Source organism: Lonchura striata, chromosome 1, assembly GCF_046129695.1.
Source record: "Lonchura striata isolate bLonStr1 chromosome 1, bLonStr1.mat, whole genome shotgun sequence".
Lineage (NCBI taxonomy): Eukaryota > Metazoa > Chordata > Aves > Passeriformes > Estrildidae > Lonchura > Lonchura striata.
Genome location: NC_134603.1, coordinates 93,968,414 through 93,991,947, shown reverse-complemented (window position 1 = coordinate 93,991,947; position 23,534 = coordinate 93,968,414). Strand labels below are relative to the sequence as shown.

General features: G+C 36.6%; 1 protein-coding gene across 3 annotated transcripts in view; it reads left to right on the top strand.

Annotated features, from left to right (window-relative positions):
* FARS2 (phenylalanyl-tRNA synthetase 2, mitochondrial) overlaps positions 1–23,534 on the top strand; it is a 229,318-nt gene that overhangs the window by 14,408 nt on the left and 191,376 nt on the right. The window lies entirely within an intron of this gene.

Genomic DNA, 23,534 nt, shown 5'->3' with positions numbered 1-23,534 from the left:
ATTGAGAAGGGATGTTGGTAAGCAAATATTTTTTCTCATTTGCCTTTGTTTCACTAAAATTAAGTAACTCCTTTTAGAAGGAAAGCAATATTTTTAAGGTACAAATCTGAGAAACAGGCAAATAAAATGTATACACGGTCTACTTTCTTGGTGTCAGAATTAAAAGTAGAAAAATACTGTTTAATGTATTACTTAATGTATAAGATATCCTGTCTTGCTTGTTATATATTTTGAGAAGCATAGTTAAAAAATCAAGATATTATTGCACAAGTTGGGAAAACTTTTCTTATTCTGTCATAAACCTTCTGTTTGATGTCTGCCACAAGAATTTCTAGGATATAATTGAAAACAGTTGTCTGGCCTCTGTTGATTAGGAGTTGGGATTTGGTTTCTTGTGCTTGAATATGTCAGTTCATCAATTTCTCTGGCTCTGAAATAACTTATTGTTTCTGTGTGTTTTTCTGTGTGTATTATTTCCTCTGTGTTTCTACTGTTTCAAAAAAAAAAAAAAAACTGTCGTCTTTGCTGTCATATTTCCAACACTTTTGAAAAAGAAAACTCTTAAAAAGCAGTGACTGTGTCTTCTGCCCAGGACTGCCCATACTGAAATGCGCAGTTTGCGTTGCACAGCCCCCCTGTGCACGTATGCTTTGACTCTACGAAGTCTCTCCAGTAATCCCTGCTCATCTATAGTGAAATGCAGTGGCAGCTTGTTTCAGATTTCTGGTTGTTAATCAATCTGTTCACACTTAAATGTGTTGCAGCCCAGTGAAAGCAGGGACTATCCTGGATGAATGATATGGAAGAAGTGAAGTGGATGTATGTAAGTGTAATCTACCCCCAGAGTGGCAGATTGCTTTAGCAATGACCTTTATCAGTGAGAATAGGCTAAAATTGTATCATTTTTGAGAACCAGAGTGCTACTTCCACTTAAGCTGTTGCTGGGTGTGATGTTTTGCCGTCACTTTTTGAAGACACTGTTAGGTTGAATTTAATACTTTTCTTAAAAATTCCAGGTTTTAAGCATAAAGGCCTAAGGAAATTATGTCTTGAAGATGGCATTTGTGCATCTGCTGTCAGCCCTCTTTTTTCCACTTCAGTTAAATTTCACACAGAATATCTGGGTCAGCAAAGACAGCAAGGTACAGGTGGTGTGTGAGAATAAAGGGCTTTATGAAGGAGATAAACCGTATACTCTCCATAGCCAAAGGAGAGGTAGCAGGATGAATTTGTCCCTTACTACTGAATCTGCAACCTAACTTAGCCTCCAAACACAGAGGAAATAAACTTTGGCTAGTTCTGCTGCTTGCAAAAGAAAGCTTACTGTAAACCTGAGATTGAATTATGTTCTGTTGGCTGACACATCTTACAGAAGAGGAAGATAGAATAATGCTGTCTGAAATATTTTAAAAGAACTGAGAATAGATGCTTTAAGAGAAAACATTGCGTATGTTGTCTTTTAGACTTTTTGAAGAATAGTGTGTCTACAGGAGAGAGCTTGAGACAAATGATGCTGTTTTTCAGTCTCTGGGATGATTAGCAAATACTGGAACATAATAGAAGTTATAATCAACAGCAAATGTAAACTGCTAGATTGCTGCAGAGGGAGGAGGCTCCTTAGACAATAAACTTTAAAGTAACACAGCTGCTTCTTTAAAGCTGTCAACATGTTACGATCATCTGGAAAAGTATACACAATAGCTTGTCATAAACCTATCAACTTTTCTGCCTTGTATTAAGTGTGAGATTTCCTTTTCTGTGAGTTGTGAACCTTTATTCTTTCCCAACTTTTGCACATATAATATCTGCCCGTTTTCCCTTTTTGAAAACATCAGTTAGGACAACTCTAGGTTTGCTTTTGTGTGTTAGCAAGGAGTTGTTTTGTGTGGATCTTTCTGTATGAAGAACTCATGGTGGGGAGAGCACTAAATCCAAATGAGCCATAATTAGCTTGCCCAGAGAAGTTCTTGAAACTCTTCTGCTGGAGACTTTAAAACCCAACTAGGGAACTCCCTGAGTGACCTTCTTTTGACAGGGTTTTGAACTAGGCCACTTCCAGTGGTCTCTTTGAACCCAAATTATTATATGGTCCTGTAGTTCTGTGAAGTACAGATGTAAAGCTTGTATTAATTTCTAAAGGAGATTGGTCCGGGGGTTATCTTTAAGAGTCATCCCTAAGCTTAGTTCTGGGACCGTCCCTCTCTTACTGTCGTTAAGCTTTGCTTTCCTTGTGGGAGTTTTGCTCCTCAGTACACTGTATTTGCCATAAGAAGTTAGAAAATGGGAGACAGACCTTCACTGTAACTGATGTTTTAATTCTCTGCAGGACTTGTAACTGAAATTTTAGGCAAGGTTGTGCATGATGTGAGTGTCTTTGATGGGGAAGAGAATTCTAGTTGTTAAGCCACTGAGTTCTTTGTATCAGGTTCATATTATCCTGGAGCTCATACTTATTTCTAAGATTACTAAATTGGAATTTCTCAGCCAAAAGAGAGGGCTTATGCATCCTGAACAAACTCTTTATTGCATCAGCACAAACTCTATTTTGTGCTGTTCATTTTGTCAGCCCTGCAATTTTGTGAAGGTGTTTGAAATTTCATTTTTCTAATCTTCCATTAGTACTGATAAAGCTGCTCCTTTGTGGTATCTGTCACCAGCAAGAGGTGAGCAGTAGTTAATTACCCAGTTTGAGAATTGGGTATCTGCTTTTCCCATTCCAGGGAAAATTACTGCAACTCCAAAATATGGTGGAGAAATGCTCCATACAGTGTCTCGCTGTATTTTCTGTATGTGTCAAAGATTTTTTGAGCTGTGAAAATATTCCAATCTATGCTTCAACAATTAGTAGAGTGGGCCATCGGATGCAAATTTGATTCCTCAAGCATTACAGTACATGGACAAATGGCAACTTGAAGTGGTTTGATAGAATAGGATATGTTTCTTGCAGTCCACATTCCCCATGTGCACACCTGCAGAAAACACACAAACACATGGCCTCCCCATCCCACCATTGCAGCCAAACCATCTGCCTCAGGTGTGCATGGTCAAGCCAGAATCTGCACTTAGGTAACCTTATTCTGTTCCTGAAAGTATTAGAAGTACTTTGATTTTAAAAATAATGCTCGTGATTTCATATTGAATTGTTTTCCATTCCTTGAAACATGAGGCGCTGTATAAAAATTAAAATAAAAAGCTAGTAGAGTTTTTTGAGGCAAAGCATGTATAGGTAATATATATACATTGTGAAATTATGTCTTACTATACATCACTCTTAAAATGTGGTATCACTAGAACCAAAGATATGCACCATACAGTCCAACTCTACCCGTTCAGTGCATCACTGATGATACTATATAAAGATGTCATCGTCAGATGTGAATACAGAATTTTTAGTAAACTGTGGTTATACTTCCTGCTGATGGTTGCTGTTAGAGGTTCCCTTCTGATGACACATCTAGCGCCTTCTGATATTTACAATCTGTGATTTGCATTTGGAACTCAGCTTTTACCCTCACAGCAAGACAGAGCATAAACAAAGCAAGATGTGAAGCAACATTTCTGTAGAAAGTTTTCTGTGGTAATTCTTGAGAGTTCTCTGGTGATCTGAAAATAAATTCCTAGGTACAAGTATACCACAGCTTGGGGGATAAATGTGCACCAGGCACTGATGACTGCTGTGTAACGCAAGTGGCCTTGCCTTACAAGCATCATAATCCCTTCTTATATAAGATAATAAATAAACATAAGTACTTTTAAAAAGCTGATTCTTGAATATTCAGGGCTAAAGGGTCTTGGCTGACCAAGGGTCTGCTGCTTCTTGCAACAAGAGAGCTCTCTGGCATGGCTTAGTAGTAACAGAATATCTTACAAGTGGCATGAAAAACTTGAAAACCTCCTTTTAGTGCCTTCTCTAGGTGCTACAGAAAAATATAGTTTTGGGTTCTCTTTATGACTTCACTTTCTTTTTCCTAGTTGGAAGAAAAAAATGCTCTATTTATTTTGTCAATGAAATGCCGAATGCTCCAAGATGAGATTACTTCGACAGAGGACTGCACAACCTTTACTACAACAAACAGCTTTACCCAGATGACTTATTTGCTTGAAAATAATTAAGGGCGTTTAGATTGCTGAAAACCCTCATCTACTGTGCATCAAGAGCATCTGGTTTGGTTTGTGCATTTGTTTGCTTTGCTCACAGAAGTTTCTTGATTTTTCAAGCCAGCCAGGAAAACCAGCAGGGTTATTTAAGCAGAACTCCCCCTAGCATACTACAGTAGGGCCAAATAATTAGATTCACACCCTTAGAGTAGATACACAGCTCAAAAGCAAAACCAAACACCCTTGATTCAGTTGACACAAGTTGATTTCTGGTATATTATGGCAGAGAACAGTCTGTTTCACCTGTCTGATAGCAGGCTGGCTGGATTTTGCCAGCATTAGGTCTGATGTCCTGGAAAAACTCTGGTGTTCCTGACTTAGAGTGGGAATTGAAGTAACCTAGTGCCAACATCAGCAAAGATTTCATCCATTTAATTTGTTCTTCCAGTGTGGCTAAAATAATTCCACTTCATAGGTCTACTTTCTTAGGAAGAAATCTTTTTAAGTGAGTAGATATCATACTTTTAAAGCCATTTTTTCCCAACTACTTGTATTTGTTAGTAGAAGGAAGCCAAGATGAATTTATTAAAAAGATTCGATGGTACATAACAAAATTGAGATTTTGTACTTACTGTGTTGTTGATTACCTATTGATTGCTCTGTTTACATGAAATTAAGACCATTTTATAACTACTGGCCCTTTAGGCTCTGATTCAGATACTTAATTTGGAATGGATCCATCTTCTGCTTGTACTTCTATAAATTAGAGTTTCCAGAAGTGTTATTTTTATGGGTGAGCAAGTTAGCAAGTTTTATTTTCGGTGACCATTACTTAGTTTGGTAACCTGGGTGGAGAGGTAAGGGACGAAAAAATTTGCTTTTACAATGAAGTGAGCAGATACCAAATAATTCTGGATGTGTTCAAGAAAAAAAAGATCAGTTAAAGCTGGAACAATTTAAGGTCCCATGTGTGATAAAATTTAATGTCAAAGAGGAGTCATAAAAGATCAAAAGCTGAACCTGCTTCCACTGAGACAAATAGAAATGTTTGTTCCTAGGGAGATTTTTGAGTCTAAATTCTACAATCCTGAAATGTTTTCAGGTCTGGGTAGAGTAATCCTTACTAACTAGCCAATTTTAAAAGAAAATTATTAAACTTAGTGGGTTTTTTTTGGGTTTTTTTTGTTTGTTTGTTTGTTTTGTTTTTGTTTTTGTTTTTTTTTAATGCAGGTTTTTAGCCTTAAAGTAAAAAGTTTTCAAAGATCAAAGTTTAGGAATATGTCTGATTAGGTGATTAAAATTTCTTTTAAACTATATTTCAGTGTTGTGCATGCTAGAGGCAGGATGCTCTCCTCTGTGAGGTCCTCAGAAGACCATTATAAAAAGGATATGAAATGGTGTCAGTGGAGTGATACCACTTACAGGCATGCTTTTTTCTTATCACAATGAGAACAGTTTAATGTTTGATAAAATGAGAACATATATTGTATCTTTAAAGAATTTATTTTGTACAATTCTCAAAGATGTCAGGAGAAGGCTGTGGCCTTCTAGTTCATTCCTGTAGTCTGGGCAAAATCAATCTGCCATAGCAATGGACCTTACTCGTATTGAAACAGACATGTTTTAAATATAAGATGCAGTCAACAGAAGGAGGGAATAGAAGGAATATTTTGCTGCTAACATTGAATGAGTAACATTATAAAAGCTTTAAATTTTATCCTGGCTAATTTTTATAACAGAAGTTAAAATGTAAGGATGTTTCGCATTCAGATTTTCAGTGATTCAGGCTTTGCTGCAAGTGTTTCATAAAAATGCTTATTTATAAAACCCAAAAACCCAGCTGTTTTAGTTGGACTAGAAAGGGAATGTTGCATGGAAAATGCTACAGTTAAAATCCTTGAAAGTTTGTTTTCTTTGTTTGAAGGCTTTGTTTGTTTGGATTTAAACTGAGCCTTCTGTTTGGTTTTGTATCAGAGAAATTCCTGCTCTTATTATTTCAAAAAGTGTGGGCCAGTTGACAGGTGAATGAAATTGTGTTGGTGGATTTTTATTACTTAACTGTGTGTTCATGCTAAGACAAAGCAGCAGAAATAGTGTGCATGTAGTGTTGTCTTTTGTGATTCAGCTGGAAGAGCCAGCTGGTACTTGGTAAAGGTGCTTGAGTCTGTAGGGACCAGTGCAGTACCTGCTGGCTTTGTTTTGGTGAAGTGCTGTTTGGGAGTTTTTAAAAATCTGTTGTAGGAATTATGAAGGAGCTCTGACTCCATGTGTACATTTACAGAACACTGGCCTATGTGGATGCATGCTTGCTCACATCTTGTGGCTTCTGTCTCCTCAGAATTGTTTTCTGTTGTGTTCTTCTTTCCCTTCATACACATTTGTATATGCATATTTTAAGTTTAATTCTGTCATATTTTTCTCATATGGAAGCCAAAATTTAATGCAAAAACATTTATGTGAAACATTTGCAAAGATGGTAGTAGCTGTATACAGCCTGTGTACAGTGGCCTGTCCTGTTCTGGATAATTTTGTGTGAATCTAGACTTATGTTGCTTATATGGAGGTGGTAGAATTGAAGATATTAAACAGACCAGGGTATTTTCCAGTTGTGTATGTCATCTATGAAAAATAAATACACCATTGAATCAAAAGTCCAGCTTGGAAGTGTCTCAGTTTTAGCAAGTTCAGATTTCTGTTCATACTCCTACACCTTCATTACATAAGCAGTGGTTGGATTTGATAAAGGTTAGTGCTAAAGAAGAGGGATTTTGCTTTCAAACTCATGAAGGCAGACCCATCTGCCTGCTTTAGTCTTCTCTTTCATGCCATTCTTTTTGTAACAGTACATCAGGAGACCTGGGCATTTCTCAGTTTACCTCCAGCCATGTCAGATCTCCTTTGTCAGCCCACAGCAGAACGGTTACTCTTTGCCATTTGTGCTGGACAGTAGAGGTAAACTGATCTTACACTGTGGTTCTTGAAGTTCTTTCTGAACGGAGATACTTTCTGCTGCTGTTACCTCCAGAGGAGTACTAACTTTCCAGACTTTAAAGTGCCTCTCATTCATGGTTTTGCTATCAGTCCATTCAATTGGTCAGAAATATCTTTCTAAAGACATTTTGAAAGCAGTGGTAATTGCAGAGCTTTTGCTTGTTTAAAAGGAAAAAATTGGAGCTTTCTGTTTTCATGAATTCTTACAGCTGCTGACTTGCTCCATGCTTCCAAGGGTCATCTTAAAGCATTATTGTGTTCTCAGCAAATAGTTGTTAAGCCATGTAAGACTCGAATAAATATTTTAAACAAACAAGTCTGCTGAAAACCGGAGTAGTATCGAGGGAATGATATTCCTTTGTATTTTTTCTAGTAAGGGTTATTTATTAGGGTGAGCAGATGGGTACTATTCATTTTTGGCATTCATTGATAAGCCTGCTACCTCTCCAGGTGGCTCTACAAAAATGATAACACTGTGGCACTGCTCCCATTTTATTTTTATTTCTCTCAGGCTAGTTAGTCACCTGTCTCTGTTTTCCTCATTTAGAGCCATCTGCTGGATTTTTTTGTTTCTGTTTTTTTGATTGTTCTCCATTCTAAAGTCACCAGGGGATCTCCAGTAGGGGCTGATGCAAAGACCTTGTTTGCTTGCTGGGTATGGAACTCACAGATATTTTCTTTTTGTCATCTTCTCTCTAGCCAGTTTGCAAGTTTTATTTTCCCCAGCCTGTCTTTATGAAGTAATCCATACAGTTATTAGTGGACTGTTTGATCACTTTGATGATTAATATAAGGGCTGTCTTACTTTTTTTCTGTTGAAATATTAAAAGAATTCTCAGAACTATTGAGAACCTGTCTTCTGTTGCATTTGTTATCATGGGAGAACACAAGGATATAGATCTGGCACATAGGAGTTGGACTCAATGGCCTTGATGGGTCCCTTACAACTCAGCAGACTTTGTGATTTGACGTTATTAAAATAAAAACTTTATTTACATAAAACTACATTTTAATAAGTTCAATCAATAATTTATTTCCTTTCTGAAGAGGCAAGATAGGCAATGTGCTTCTAAAATAGAAAACCTTTTATTGTGAGTATAGGAGGTTGTCTAGACTGTGTTTGGACCTAACTGTGTGGGACTAATGCACACCTGTCATCAGCATGCATTGAAATGTATCACCTGGCTGGGTTTGAAAATGGATGAAATGGTTTTGAAAAGCCTGTACTTGACTCCACATGAAACATCTGTGGCTGAAGGGCCAGGTCACAGTTTCACACCTCTGCTTCCCTGTTCTTTCCTGCTCTTTCCATCTTCCTAGCAACCTCACTCTTGCTTCCAAGAGAGCGCAGCTTTCCCATCCCTTTGGAGAGCCAGAACTAAGCTATTGGACTGTGTTACCAGGTTTCTAGTTGTGGTCATTAATTTTATTGTCTGATATGATATTAAAACTGTTCCAGACAATACTGAAAGAAAGGTGAACACAGATGCACATACACCTAAATCTTTAATGTTTAAGCACATATAGTGTGTGGCCACAGATATAGGAAAAGCTGAGAAATCTGTTCAACTTTAACTCAGAACTACTCATTTGTTACTTGCTAGTTATTAAGATTATTGTATTATGTTGATCTTAAAGTTAAATTGCACGGATACTGTAGTTTATATACTATATATTACATATAGTACATAGATTTGAGTTTCAGTTCCAGTTGGCTTTCTTGAATATTTTTACTAGAAAACAATAGAAATGTTTTTCCTTGCCAACATCTGGGATGATTTCTTCTTTTCCCCTCCAGGCATTTGCAGCTCTTGCTCAGCTGAATTTTATATTGAATATTGAATTTTATATTGAATATTGAATACTACCAGATCTTTCTCTTGACTTGCCCCTACACTTTCTCCTCCTGCTACTAGTTGTAATGGTTCTATGTAGCTGTTGAAAGAGTATCTCTTTCCACCAACCATTTAATTAAGGAAATGCTTGAACACCTCATTAACCTCATTATGCTTAATACATTCATTTTTCATTGCCTATCCTTATATCCATTCTCGCTCTCGTTAAAATACAGCCATTGTCACTCATATAGAAAGAAGAGAGATAAATAACAAATGATAGATTTGAGGAGCTAAAGAGCTATGTTCAACATACTAGTTTCTTTGTTGGTGGTGGTAGTGGTGGTAGTAAGTTTTAGAGTTTATTTTTTCTGAGTAGTAGTGTAATATCTATTCTGGGATTTATTCTAGTAATAGATTATAGTAATCTGTTCAATCAGCAGTGATTTGAGGTCCCTGAGAACAGATGTAATCCACAGGGATAAAGCTACTGGATAATCAAGAGTGAAATATATAATATATACATAATATTACATTGTTTCAGAGTATTACTGGGTTTTTGCAACTTTTCTGCATCCCAGTTTGCCTCTTGGGAATTGCGTATTTTATCCATGGCTTTGAACGGTTTTTAGCTGAACATTTTCTCTAAATGATTATTCTGATTGATTACTTTGCATTTCTGTAATATTGAGCTTTAAACTACAGTAAAAAAACTGAAGTGATGATAGCAGTAGTTTGTAATTTGTGATACAGAAACATAGCTGAATTTAGTTGGACCTCAATGGTTCCCGTCCCCACTTTAAATTCCAGTAAAAAAAAAAATAATGTTTTCAAGAATTTCTGTACAAAAGGGAATCATCCCAGGTATGTAAATTTTAACACTGATGATCTGGACGAGTGAACAGAGTATTCACTTGTGTCTGCAAGATGTGCTTGAGGGAGAACTTACATATATTTTTGTTACTGGAGTCTCTATTGTTTTTATTTCAGTGTAAATCACCCACCACAATTTTGAAGTATGATATGGAAACTTTTGAAGCCACTTTCTCTGGTTCTCAACTAAGCTCTGAACAGAATCCCAGAATGCCTTGGTAATGAACAATTTGGTTTTAATGCAAAAAACCTCTTAATTAATGTGACAACTAAGGATCTTGTGTCTTTCTTCTCACTTAATTTCTCACAATTCATTCTCTGTTCCAATTTTAGAGTAACCTACCTATTGGTTTATACCTATTGGGTATAAAAAGGCCATCTTTTTGGAAGAAGATAAAAAACCCCAAAGTAATCTGGTAATAAATATATCCCTTCCACTTTAAATCACAATACAACTGGGCCATTATCTAAAGCAGGGTTTATATAATGAATTATTTTGTTGAATCAGAATGGCATACATTGTATCTAATTACACTGAGGCACTCCTACATTTGTTTATTTAATAATCTAGAAATAAAATGTTTTAAGAGAGCAATAAAACAATATAGTCAAAGTGGAGGTATTGCCACAAATGCTTTGTGAATGCACATTTTTAATAGGTTTTGTGAAGAAACTAGCTCCTGTGCCTTGTTTGAGGCAAAGGAACCCATCAAATTGAGGAAAATTTGAAAGAGAGAGATTGTCAGTTCTAGATTCCCCCCAGTGATGTTGCATATCTTTATTTATGTGTAAAATGTTCTCCTTTACTGCAGATCTTCTGCTTTGTGCTTTTTAAAGCATCCTACTGTCAGTTAGACCAGTGCAGCTACATGAAGCTCCTGACCCATATGTCAGTACTCTGTCTCACAAACAGCTCAGATGCCCTCATCTAATGCAGAACTTGTGGTGGGGGGGTGGGCGTGGAGGGGGGATGGCATGCTAGCATGGGAAATCTTTGCATCAGACTCATGTCTTTTTGAAAAGGAAAGATGAAAACATTAAATAAATAAACAAATGTATAAATAAATGACTACTAAATATTTTAGAACTTCACCCTGCTTGGGAATTCACCTTAAAGGAGGTCATTTAGAGATGAGGTAAGTAGAGGGAAATGCATGTGAGCCTTCAGCTCACCAGGTTCTTAAAATACATGTTTTTCTCCTCCTTCTTGTTTTTAATATGAAATAACAAAGTTCAGCTGTTACTGATGTGAAAGTAGGAGGAAGCTTTATATTATCTAGATTGACAGAATGAGTGGGATGATCAGAGGGATTTAATCTATTCTTTCCAATAACTTCTGTCTAGGGCAGGGCATAACTTGCAGAGATGTGTTCAGTTGGTGTTTAAATACTTCAGTTAGTGGAAGTCATGTCACATGCGTTTGCAGATAATTTTACAGAAAAAGAGACACTGGAGAGTAGCGTTCCTTAGTTAACTAGAGAAAAGCATAAATGAGCAACAGCTTGTAATCAAATACATATATATATATATTTATATATCTAATTTGTGAATGTGTGTGCACATGTATACACATATGTAAATAGCACAGACATAAATGATGATGAGCTGCAGCAAATGTTTTACTGGCTTCTAGATAGTATTTATTCAAAATCAAGGCCTGTTGATAGATAGGAGAAAATTCAATTTCAGCCATGTTTTATAGTCCAACTTTACCCTAACAAGTAGTTTTATTTTCCAGATGCATCCCTTTCCATCATAGGTGTGCTTTGGGTTTTTCTTGCCTTCTTTCCTCACAGATGTTGAAAGGGATCAGAGGGTTCTCATATATTCAAACCAAGATTACAAACCATATATGCTTCATTTGTAAGGAACAAACAGAATTTAATTGTGTTTTCTATTGTCAGAGCTTGCTCTTTTATTCATGTGTGGTAAAGCCATTAAAATGATACAATGACAGTTTCAAAACAGGATTTCTTTCTCTGTGTGTTTATAAACAAAGTGTTTTTGTTGGTGGCTGTATTTGCCAGTCGCCATTGTTGTTCTATGCTTGGAAAATTACAAATTTATATTTCTAAGCTTATTCCATAAGGAAGGTATGTTTATATACTTGAAACTTGGTTTCTGCTCTCATCTTCCATTCCAGAAGTTGGAGGTGTTAAGTACAATGCCCAGTGATATGAGATGCTCTATAAAAACGTGATAATTAAAGAACAGGCATGGATGGAGAGCTCTGCTTTATTTGTTGACTTTGTTTACAGAACTGGGAGGAGGGCCTTTAGAGTTGAGCAGTTTTCCTATATATGTCTCAATAAAATAGTCTCAAATAACAGGAAGAGACAAACTTAGTTTTACATGTCTGTTTTTGAACCATTTTGGAGGTTTTAGGCATGATCAGAAAAAATACCTCTGATGAAGAAAATGTGATTTTTTTTCCTCCTCCAAATATTCCAAACAAGTAATTTTCCTTCCCAAAGTGTGAAAAAACAAATCAAGAACAAAATTCTGATGATTTTCTCTCTCTCCTGTCCTTTTTAATCTCTACAATTACTCCAATTTATGATTGTGTGTTATCACTGTTCCTTCTAAAACTTTACAGGCTCTTTGAAGTAATCAGTTTGAGTTTAGGGGTCACACGCATAGCCACTTAAACCTGTGTATTATGATGGGAGAAATTTCTATTAAACTTTATGGTGGGGAGATGAAGGCTTGTAAGATTTTCAATTAACCTGAAGGATTAAAGCATTACAGCTGTTGTTCCTGCTTTGTGAGAGGTGAAGAAATGGTAACCTGTTCATTAGATATGGGTAGTATTTAAGCAGAAAAATAATTCTGTTTTCTCACGACTTTGGGAATTAAATTACTAGCTACCTGTGAGGTTTTGATCTATGCCAAAATAAAGAACATTACTTAGCCAGGGCCTGCATGAAGGCTACTGGAATGAATACATATCGTGATACTGGAAAATAGGTGTACCAAAATAATATTTCTTCTGGTTGACCATGCATTTGGTATGCATAACAGGTTAATCTGAGGCAAAAATCCAGAAGGATTAAAAATGTGGGTGCTATGGGATGACAGGGCAAGAACAGCCCTGTGGTTTTTTTCTGCAAGCTCCTCCAGGAAGTGATTCAGAGACAATGCCACAAATTAAAAAAAATCTTCTCACCAACTGATAGAAGGAAAACTTTGATTCATCAGGACACTGAGTGTTTTGCTCCAGTCTGCTAAAGTCATTGAGGAGACATTTAAAGTATTACAAAGATACTGAACAGTATAAATGCTTTGCTGGGTTGATGTCAGGTCACACAGCAACTTAGATGGGGAACTAGAGACTAAAGGAAAATTAGAGGATTGAAAAACATTTATTGTAAATAAATGATGAAAGGCTGTAGCCAGAGATGGTAAGATGTTTATAAACAGTGGGAGGATGTGGTTATGTAGGAAAGTGTCCTTGCTCATTCCTATGCCTGTGCATGAGTTTCTTCTACTGTGAGAGAAGAAAGTAGAATATAAAACATAACTCAATTGGATTAAAAAGTTGGAAATAAATAATGACATACAAGAAAAATGTGTCATTGATTTTTTTTTTTTTTGTTATACTGGCATAATGCTCTAGGGGAAAAGAATATGAAAACCAAACAGAGTTAAATAAGGCATTGAACATGTTTAATAAATATATAAGGGAGATAGAGTGGGTTAGAAAGAAGGTAAAACCAGAAATTGTTTTATATTACTCTATGAATTCTGAAAGGAGGAAGTGAAGACTTTCTCTCGTTTTCAAATGGTGTTGTCTCTGTCTCTGCCTATTTGCACCTCACTGTGCTGTCTGATAACACCCTCTAGATGGTGATGGGGGATTCCAGCACATTGAATTTCTCCTGACTCCATGACTTAGAATAGATATCTGGTGTGGGTTTGGGTTTTTTTTTTTTGGTTTTTTTTTTTTGTTTGTTTTTTTTAATATATAAAGTTATTTTTGATTAAGTGTTGGCATAATTGTAGGTGGTGTTTGAGCCAGTGTAGATTTAAACACTTAGATGATAAAATCAAAGACAGTCATGAAGAAAATAGCCTGTTACCCTTTATTTAAAACACTGCATGGATAGTGGAGCCTTTATTTCATAAGGAGTTACGAGCATACAGCAGAATATTTCTAGGGAGCTCAGTTCTGGTAGGGATTATGTAAGTTTTGATTTGGCTTTTCTTTGGGTTGCATGCCTGTGTTTCTCAATAGCAGGACACTATTTCAGATCTCTGCAGTTTCCTTTTCTTAGCACAGCTAAGAGCCACTACTTAAGCTCTCTGGTAAAGTGATAAAAATTCAGTCCTTACACCAGAGAGCGCTAGGATTTCTTTGATTTACAAGTAATTGCAGCTGCTATGTTCGGAAAGAACTAAACAACCCATCACCCCCACATACCTGCTAGGAAAAATAGATTGCCATTTAAAGAGTATTTTTGGCTTGTCATATGTAAGAATGGAAGTCAGCATGTAATGGCATGTTTGTGGGTTTTTTTTTTTCCTTTTCTTTTTGAAAACGGAGATCTTGATTGTTTTTAAAAATACTGAAAGAAGTTGAGTAGTCATGCTTCCTCTTGAAAATATCAAGGTATTTTGAAGCATTCTGCTGGGCACAAAGCATATGGCATTATCTCTGTGATGTGTTGCTTTATTTTTTGTGGAGTATGTTAAAGATGGTATTGTTGCTCAGGCTTAATGTTAGCCATGCTTTAGAGGAAATAGTGGCCAACAAAAAGAGATGGAAACCTGATTATTGCATTACTACTGTTTTTGTGATGCTATGATCCCTTTATCATCTCTGTGGCCCTTCTCTGGGCTTCACTGGGAAGCCCAAAGTTGGACACAGCAATCCAGGTGTGGCCTTACTGGTACTAAGCAGAGGGGAAGGATCAGCTCCCTTGGGATGCTGGCAGTGGTCTTTCTAATGCAGCTCAGGATGCTCTAGACCTTTCTTTGTGTGACTGGCTCACAGTCATCTTGTTATCCATCTTGAACATCAGCTCTTTTCCTGCAAAACTGCTGCCCTGCTAGCCAGACCCCAGCATATACCAGTGTTTGAGGGTAATCCTCCCGGGAAGTAGGATTTTGCTCTTCTCTTTGTTGAGCTTGCTGCTGTTCCTGATGGCCCATTTTCTCAGTCTGAAGTGGTCCCTCTGAATGGCACCTGAATGGCACCACATTCATCTGGTTTATCAACAGTTCTTCCCAGTTTTGCATCATCTGTAAATTTGTACTCGGTCATGAATGGAGATGTTAAAATAGTATTGGACCCCATACGACCCCTGGGGCACCCTGCTGGTGACCAGCCTCTAGATGGACTCTTTGGAGCTCAGAACAATCTCCCAAGGCTGACAGTTCAGCCTGTGTCCGATCCACCTCACTGGCCAGCACTCACTGCCCGCTCACCACTTTGTCGCTTTCTTTATGAATATGTCCTGGGAGACATTGTCAAATGCCCTGCTAAAGTCAGGACCAACATATGTCCACTTTTCTCATCTGCCAAGACAAAAATCTCTTTATGGAAGGCTAACAGGTGTATCAGACATGATTTCCCCTTCATAAAATCAGGCTCAAGGCTCCTAATCACCCTCACATGTTTTGGAAGCTATATCCAAGGCTGCTTGGACACCTTCTCAGGGATTGAGGTGACCCTGACTGGCTTGTAGTTCCCCTGATACTCCTTCTTGACCTTGAAAATAGGACTGACATGTTTTCTCCCATCACTGTTTTCAGCTAAACATGCTTAGGGAAGACCTTAAGAGTGCAGTTTCCTTTTTATGATGTGCCTTGCTTGTTATTTTTATAAAGATACTTAATTTAGACACTGCAAATAACATGTTTTGATGATTTATTCTTTACTATATGTTGATCAAATCTTCATTTTAGGACTTGAAGCAGCTCTAAATATAAATAAACCTGTATGCTGGAAGTAGTGTATTATATCTCGTTAATTTTTTTCCTCACTTCCACATCATTAGCTGAAACCAGCCCAGGTTAATTGAGACTGGGAACTCTATTCCAGACTACCATCTTTAGAGACTAATCAGTTTTCCTGAGAGAATCACTTGAAGACTGTTAGGGAGGACCCTTGCAAAGGCCTTCCTTTGATGCACGCCAGAAATCATTTATGTGAGTTAGCAGCTCCCTACTCCCCATCAGTATGAAACTTAGCAACCTTTATTCTGGTCATGGGAGGGGGAGCTTGAAAATTGATGTGAGCAAACCAGGACATCAGCCAAGCTGAAATTATTTAAATCATAATTAAAAAGGAATTCTTTAAAGGAATAGAGAAGCTTTTGTGCATTAAATGTTGTTTTCCTTGAAAATGCTTGGTTTTCACTGTCTGGAAAAAATGTGAAATTAGTTACTTGGTAAGTAATGTTAGTGCTTTATGCTAAAGGAAGCAATTTTTTTTTTTCACTTTTAAGCAATTATACAGTCTAACACAAATATATCTGGTTTCTTAATATTTACACATTCTAATTTTATAAGATAATGATTGATGCATTTCCTGCTTACCAGCTAATAATTAATTTTAATTTGGGGCATTTTGATGGAAATTTGAATTAAATAAAAAATACAGAAACCAAACAGTATGCACTTTCCCTCAAAATCATAATTCACATGGAAAACTACTGAATAGGGGAAGCAAAGATATCTTTATTGAATGAAGCAGAATGTTTCTGGATGTTGTGTTCTTCTAGTTTTTATAATTAATGAATATCATCTTGAGCAGGAAAGGTACAGGTAGTTTCAGTCTTACAAGATAATTATTATTTTTCTTCTGGAAAAGTTAGGCATAAGATTTAAACTATGAAGTGGCAAAAAGGTGTTTATATTATCTTCCATGTTTTTTAGAGTAATTTTGATCTGTGGTTTATTGTAATAATCAATAAATGGTATTTCCAGATGTAAGCAGGTGCTTATTTTACTATGCAGAAAATTAGTGTTCCCTAGCTTTGTTTTTTATGCAACTCTGTTTTGTTGATGGATTTAAGTATTGAGTATATAATTTTTTTTAACTTATTTTGACAACAGAAAAAAAAAACGAAGAAACTTTGTAAGGATGATATTGGTGTTGCTTCTTTTTCGTGGGTTGTATGAGATAAGGACTGTGCATGTATGTGCAGAGCTTAGAGCATAGTTCAGCTTTCAACACAGAATTAGATTTGGGTTTCCTTCAATAATAATACTTTGCTGTAAGTGAAGGGAGCAACAGATTCTTAGCCTGCCTCGGCAGATTCAGAGAATTGTTTATTTAAGTTCCACCTTGTCTGCTGTTTGCAAGTAAGGAAACACCTTTTTGTTGTTTGGGTCTCTGGTGCCTGGGCCAGCAGGTCTCTCCTTTCATGTCTGAGGTGCTCACCCCCCAGTGTACCAGGACAGATGGCAGGAAAGCAGCTGCAGGATCATTTCTAGCTACATTAGGAGAAAGCACAGCCTGCCTCAAACTTCATGCCATCTGAAATTCAGACCAGTGCAGTAGATCTGTTTCCTGGGACACACTGCATGCAGTCAAACCTCAAGATGATGCAGCTGCCAGGAGGAATCAATAATGACTGAAGCAATTGGTTGCTATGACTGTTGAAACATGATTGCTTTCTGTGCTGTTTTACTGCCTTACTCTGTAGGCACAAGTTTGCAGTAATTGGAGTGGGGCTGTGGCCGAGCCTCATCCCTAATGGGCTACAGCTGTGCAGGACAGGTGAACAGCACTGAAGGTAACGAGACATGGAGTGCCAAGGGCTCCTGATCTAACACAAAAGGGTACAGAGGGCACACAGGTGTAAGGCATGAGGGGTATAAAAGGTTGGGCTCAAAAATAAGAAGGGTGGATTCTTGAAGCACTCTGATGTGGTATGGTGTTACTCTGTACGGGTGGATGCTTTCTGATACTGTATGGTGATGTGCTCTGTATTGTGGTTGTCTCAACTATGGTATATGCTGTGACATTATTCTAGTGATGGATTAGGCCTAAGATGCTTAGGGGTAAATTAAGACTAGTAAAGTATAAATGTATAGCTCTGTAAATCTACCTCAGAATGTACAGTGTCTGAAAGGTTAATATAGTGTGCAATAGTTGATGGAAGTGCTGACAGCTCACATAGTAAAATAGCTTCTAAGAGCTATCTGCAGACTTAATTCTGTTGCTAACCAAAAAATCTGATTTCTTTATTTTCATGAATATAATGTGCAATTAAAATTAAATAATGTGAAGAGGTAGAATCTGTGCTATTTGGGGTTTGTTATGGAAGCCCTGTAGCCTGTAGTTTAATTTAATAGTGAAGTCCAGTATTGTTTGCTAAAGCAGGTATATTACATGTGTATGTTACACGTTTTTGTTACTGTGATAGTATTTCTTGTCTGCTTTGAAGTAGATTGCTGTGATTTGAAAATAGATTAATGTTTACTCTCAACATTTCAACTTCAATATTGACAAAAAAAGTTTTGTGCCTTTAGTACTTTAATTCACAATGAAATGAAACAGCCAGTGCAGTACTAGTTGCTAGAGAAGGAAAGATGATTTTGCCGTTACTAAGTTTTCCACTTCTGTTTGAAGGCACATCCTTTACCCGAATCTGTGAAGTCTGTAGGTTTTTTTGAACTGTAGTTTTTTGTTAAAGATTTTTTTTTGACAGAACAAACATAAATTGTTTTGCAAACCAATAACATGGTTATCCTCTCGAAATGCCTTCTGAATGACCCTGCCAACTGGTGTGTTCATGTATGCACATTCATGCCTTCATGTGTTTGGATGATAGAGATCCTGAAGGGAATGAGGCCTAATTTTGGGAGGTGATCCTTAGAAATTTCTGGACACGTGGCTTAGAGTTTTATATAGGACCTGACTATTCAGTTTCTTCTACAAACACCAGGCCTTTGGCTTTGCTGACTATTATTAAGCCATTAACTGATATGCTTTTAAACAGATACATTTTCTACAGGCATGTTCAATACTGATGGTACTGATGCAGCCAAATCTGATATGCAGGAAGAACTGAGCTGATTAAATTAACAGATGCTATTCAGATGGTAAAATACTGATCTAAACTCTGCTCTGGTGCTTTTCAGCAAGTGCATGAAAAAGGAAATGAGCAGTTTTATTGAACAAGTAGTTAATCAGCTTTTAATGTAAATTGTTACTATGCTGCAGCACTAGTGCTGCTTCATTATCTGTCAGTAGGTCTTTTGGGGGCTAGACCTCTTCAGTGCTACTAAAATCAGTGTGACTACTCTCTGCAGTTCATTCATACACATAAATGGGAAGCTGCAAGAGGGGGAGAAGGTGTGTATGACAGTTTTATCAAATAAAGGCAGATCCCCTTCCTTTCTTTCTCTCCAGATTCTTGTCCTAATTGTTCTGAAACTTTCCTAAGGAACTGGCAAAAGAAGATTTGGCATAAAACTTTGAACTGTTATGTAATTTTTACATGAATTCACCAAGCAGAGACCAAAAAACCTAAAAGAATCTGTACAGCAGTTAAGGCAAAAAATTGTAGGAAGGCGATTTCTTCTTTCAAAATAGAAGATTTCTCTGCAATAGTACAATCATTCCATAAAGGGGCAAGTTTCATCTGGGAATATCCATTATTCCATGGAGTCCACCATTGGAAGGGGAAATGCATTAGGAGCTCTGTTAAAAGTCCTTTTCAGTTTAGATTCCTGTAGTCATTGACTGATATTCACAGGTGAAAAAGCTTTTTCAATTTTCTGCAAACTCTATTGTACGTGCTTAAAGCAGTCACAATTATTGTGTAAGTCGATGTCATCTTAATATGCAGAAGAAAAGGTTTCAAGATTTAAAGTTGTTAGAAAAAGAAATCTTTTAGGTTAAAATCTGTGGATTATTCCTTCCTCCTCACCTTTTGTAACTGACTTCGCGGATAAATCATATGGTTTAAGTTGTTGTGCACTGTGGAATATCAGGATGTGAGTTTTTATTAACTTTTTCCTGGGTTGTGCACATGTCTATAGCTCCAGAAAAGGGCATGAAGAAGTGTGGTGGATCAGACAGCACTTGGCCAGCTTTAGGTTTGTCTTGAGCTTGTATTTCAGTAGAATCAAACATGAATCTAATTGAAACTCTAATAATTAAAATACAGTCAAAAGATTGATACGTCAAGACTTTAGGGTAAGTTTTAACTTCTTTGGGGTTTCAGAAGGTTTAGAAATCGTGTTTCTCAGAGCTCCATTTTTCTTTTAGCTTCATTTTCACCCTGTGTTGGTAGTCCCTGGAAGCTTTGTGCATTGACATGCTGAGCAGAGCTGAGAAAGTTGATGATTTTAATGAAAAGAGTGAAAAACAAGCAGAGTCTAAGATGATGCCAAGACAGACTTGGCAAGGGAAAAAGGGAATAGTTGATTATCAAATGGAAATTCAGGGAGATTTGAGACCCTGTGTGACCTGTGAACAAGTGCCCCCAGCATGACATATGTAATTAAGATTTTAGTTGGCAGAATGGTGATGACTTAAGTCATAAAGTCTGAAAGGTTTACCATCACTTCTATACAGTATTTTGTATGGCAACTGTTGTTGCTTGTGAGTCATAAGTAGTCATCTTAAGATCTTATGCTATATCTCACCATTGAGTTTGATATATGGTACACCAAAAATATTCTACAGAAAAGTTTCTTTGCTAACAGTTCAGAGAGTTTTGCATTTTTATTGTAGGTAGTTTTCATTTTCTACATCTATAAATCTACTCTTTAGTTATTTCATTGCTGTATATAGTCAAGAAAGGAAGATATTTTAATGCACATATAAAATGTCTGTAAGAATTACTTATAGTAAAATACAGTATCTAAACAAAGTGCACCTAAGATTTAGTGCCTTGAAACTTTGCAGTTTATAGGAAACTTTACAGGAAATAAAAAACATGTGCTCTGCAGTGGATGAAAGCTGATAACTTTTCCCATATGAAAAATATGGGATTTTAAAAACAGATTAATGATTTAAAACATTGTAAACATGATTATAATGTTATGTTGCTTTGGTATGTTGCTTGTTCTGCTCCCAAAGTTAGAATTATTCTGGAGGAGGAAAGCCTTAACTTTTGTGGTTATAAATAAAAAAAAAAAACAACCAAAACATTCCTGAGGCATTTGCTTTAGCAATCAAGAAGTAATCTGCTTGCCAAGTGACTGCTTTTCTATCACTGGTATATGTGATTTAAAAAAGGACTATTCTTCTTCACAGAATGGATAGAATGGAGGAGAGAAAGGGATTGTTTTCTGGATCTGTTTGTGATTGATACCCTTCATGTTCTATTTGTGTTTCTCATGGAAAGATCAGTGGCAAGTCTGCCAGGAGAAGAGACAAAAACATATTTGAGAGTATTTTAGAAGTGCTTTTGATAGTGTTGATTGCATTGTTAGTTTCCATTCACCTGGCTTCATTCAAGGAAACATATGTACATATGTTACATATGTGTGCTAACATATGTATTTTATCATTAAATCTGTTGTGGCGCTGTCTTCCAAAATGTGTTAAAAAAATTGTGTGGGATTTTTCATGCATGTTGGTTTAAACATTTTTTCTGTACTTGGTTTCTTTACTGAAAAGAAAGTTGATTCCAAGCTGCTTTATAAGAGGGCTGATTATCCTATTTTTTTATCCTGCCTTGACCTTCTTTACTGTTATTGGTAAGATGCTGTATTACCTAGTGTAGTAGATTCTGTGGTTATACAGAAGTGCACTGTGAAATGGCCTCCTCACTGGGAGGGGTGCTCTGTGATGTGCAGAGAAGAATTCCACCTTAGAAATTACATTTTTATATTTTTCAGTTGTTCCTAAAATTTGTATTCATATGGCTTATAAATATTTGAAACACATAAAAATACTAATTGCATTGGCCTGTACCATGTGTCTGACATCTTGCATGATTTTTCCATGGTTTTGAGCATTTTTCAATAGGACACAGCTGCTACTCAAGTGACATATTGTCAAAAAAAGTCTTTGCCTAATGACATAGGATGGATAAAGGAAAACAACTTTTTTCTCTGCTTCTGCCTGTGTTAACCTGTATTACCTTCTTTTTTCTGCCCTGAAATAAGGTAGTATGGACAGTGAAGCATTTCTGAATCACTTGGGTGTGAACATCAGGTGTAATTAGTTAGGAGACATTTCTGTTCATATCCTATAGTGATGGACTAAAGTGAAAGCATTGTGAATAAATTCAAGTATGTTCTTTGCACTTCTATGTGAGTCTGCTTAGAGGTGCTGGAATAACAAAAACCTTATTGCTGTAAGAAAAGGAGAAATATTTTATGTTCAAGTCCTTCAAGCAGTAAAGTCACAGGTATCGCACAGGTTTGTGTTGTGCTTAATGTTTAATCTCACTGTAGTGAGGAGTGGGGCCAAGATGAAATGTAAGTAAAGAAAAGCTTTGGGATAGAAGGAGGAGATGACCTTCCCAAAGTTATTTTATGTTTCAGTAATATCAGTTGAAATATTGACTTTGAGTATTGTATTCAGTTTCAATCTCCTTTTTCTCTAAAACATGATTGAACAGAAATTAGAAATTTATCAAGAACCCAAGTAATGGAAATTATGACTTCTGTATGAAGGAATACTGAAGAAGGAAATTAAAAATCACAAAAACATCACATATGACTGCAGTTTGAAGAATGGAGTAAAAATAGTGTCTTGTCAGCTTAGTGTGATTTCCATGGATGTTTCTGATATAATCCATTAATTTCAGTGGAAATTTTTACCTAGACCACCTAGAAATCCTACAAGAGTATTATGAATGGAAAAGCCTAATCCATATGGATTTTCCTGCCTATCCTCTGCCATGAAACAAGATGAAGGGAATAATTGAAATACCACCATAATGCATTTTATGTAAACCAGGTAGCATTGTTCCAACACACCATTAGCAGCTGGTGTCCAAATGCCCGCTGCAGTTTGTCTACCATCATATTTCCATCTATACAAAAAACTGCTGGGAAATTTTTTTGTAATAGCGAAGGAACAATGTTGTGTTGTTTTGTTTACTGATAGTACAGAGCTAACTGTGGCTGTCAGTGAGCACTCAAACTTCCTTTTTAAAGATTGCTGTGAATGTTTGTACTTTTGCCAGTTAATCCGAGAGTTGGAATGCCTATGAGGAGAATAAAATATGGAAAATAATGCTGTGTTTTATATAGCACCTGCCATATTCTAGAATGTTAAAGCACTTACTAAATAGATGCTGAGATGGATAAAATATGACAGTGCCTATAAGCAAATACATCACCTGCTAAGCTTTCAGCAGTGTAACTGGCATAAAGCCATGGGCACCATTAAAACTGCTACTGAAAGAAAGACTTGGCTAGACCTCTAACAAATAAACCCTTAATATGTGCTTCATTAAAAAAAAACTGTGATAATGATCACAGAAATTATAACAAACCACAATAAGACTGGAAAGACCTTGAGATACTGACTAGTCTGGCCCCCAAAGCAGGTTGAATTTTACACCTGTTTCTTTTTAGCCCAACTGTAAGAAATCTGCACAAAATAATAAAACTACAATAGGAGCTACCCAAGCCCTCTCTTGCAGTATGTCACTAGATTTGTAGAGATGCTTTTCCTTATAACTTACATAAATTTTTTGAATTTTGGGTTTGGTAGGTGAATTGCTGCATGTCCTAGTCAGGATGCAATGGATACAAGGTTAATCCAAAGAGTGTTCTACTTCTTTGATATCTGATGATGATGGTGAAAGTGCCTTT